This window comes from Penaeus vannamei, chromosome 4, assembly GCF_042767895.1.
Source record: "Penaeus vannamei isolate JL-2024 chromosome 4, ASM4276789v1, whole genome shotgun sequence".
NCBI lineage: Eukaryota > Metazoa > Arthropoda > Malacostraca > Decapoda > Penaeidae > Penaeus > Penaeus vannamei.
Genome location: NC_091552.1, coordinates 15,432,884 through 15,433,881, shown reverse-complemented (window position 1 = coordinate 15,433,881; position 998 = coordinate 15,432,884). Strand labels below are relative to the sequence as shown.

General features: G+C 35.9%; 1 protein-coding gene across 1 annotated transcript in view; it reads right to left on the bottom strand.

Moving 5' to 3' along the window:
- The window catches only part of LOC113803803 (uncharacterized), a 7,529-nt gene extending 7,299 nt beyond the window's left edge, over positions 1-230 (bottom strand). The window contains exon 1 of the mRNA XM_070120730.1: positions 44-230. The gene's annotated coding sequence lies outside the window, so the exon portion shown is untranslated. The remainder of the gene's footprint in view (positions 1-43) is intronic.
- Positions 231-998: the final 768 nt, after the last annotated feature.

Sequence of the window (998 nt, the reverse complement as noted above, 5' to 3'; positions counted from 1 at the left end):
GGAGGAGGCAACAACGGATCAATACCTGGAGCGGGCGACCTACCTACTGCGTCGTTGGTTTGCTTAAGCCTTCCCTGCCGCTTCCCTTATCTCCGAATTAATCTTTTTTTATTATCATGTTGTTGTTTCTAGGTCGTGGTGATTTATTCCCCCTTTAGAAAGAGATTTGGACCCTTAGTCTTCCCATTTCTTGCCGTATTTAGATAAAGACGTTGGGTGTTTTGTTTCGGCGCAGTTCGCAGAGACGAAATATATGATTCTTGGTGTAAACAAAATGCTACGATACTTTTTATTAACGTGTTTTACCTATGCATCTACTAGCGAATTACTAGCCGATAGACTCATGACAATAAGCTGTTGAGAACTTAAAGCTGATATAACCCTAGACACTCTATCGCAGGATTACGTCACCTTAGCTCTTACATAAACGACCAATGCGGTTCTAGATACTTCCTATTGTAGCGAGATAGGCCTATGTTTTCTTCTTTTGATTTCCTCCTTTCGTCCTTTGGAAACGAATAGCTAAATGGAGAGAAAATGGAAAAAAAGAAGGGAAGATACGTATTTTAGGGGTAGAAATAAGGATAAGTTAGAAAAGATAATTAAGATGGGTTGCTAATCATTCACGAACATGAACTAACATGCCAAAAAAAAAAAAAACAATAAGAGTAACTTAAATGAAACAAAATAGCTTCTGAAATGAATATATAATTGTATAATCATTCAATGCCTTAAATCTTTTCTGCCATCATGCTTTTCTTGCTTCCCTTTCCAAACATGAGAAACTTCTGGGGAAAAGAAAAAGGAGACTGAATGCCTAGGGAGAAATCCAATAGACGAACGGGCTTACAAGAACGCGAAAAGAAACCACAAACACACGACCCTAAAAGAAGTTAAAAAAACTAGAAAACAAAAAAAAAAAATGAATGAAGAAAAATGCTTACATTTAGATATTTATAAACACATGATAAATAATATATCTATTTTTGGAATTTATG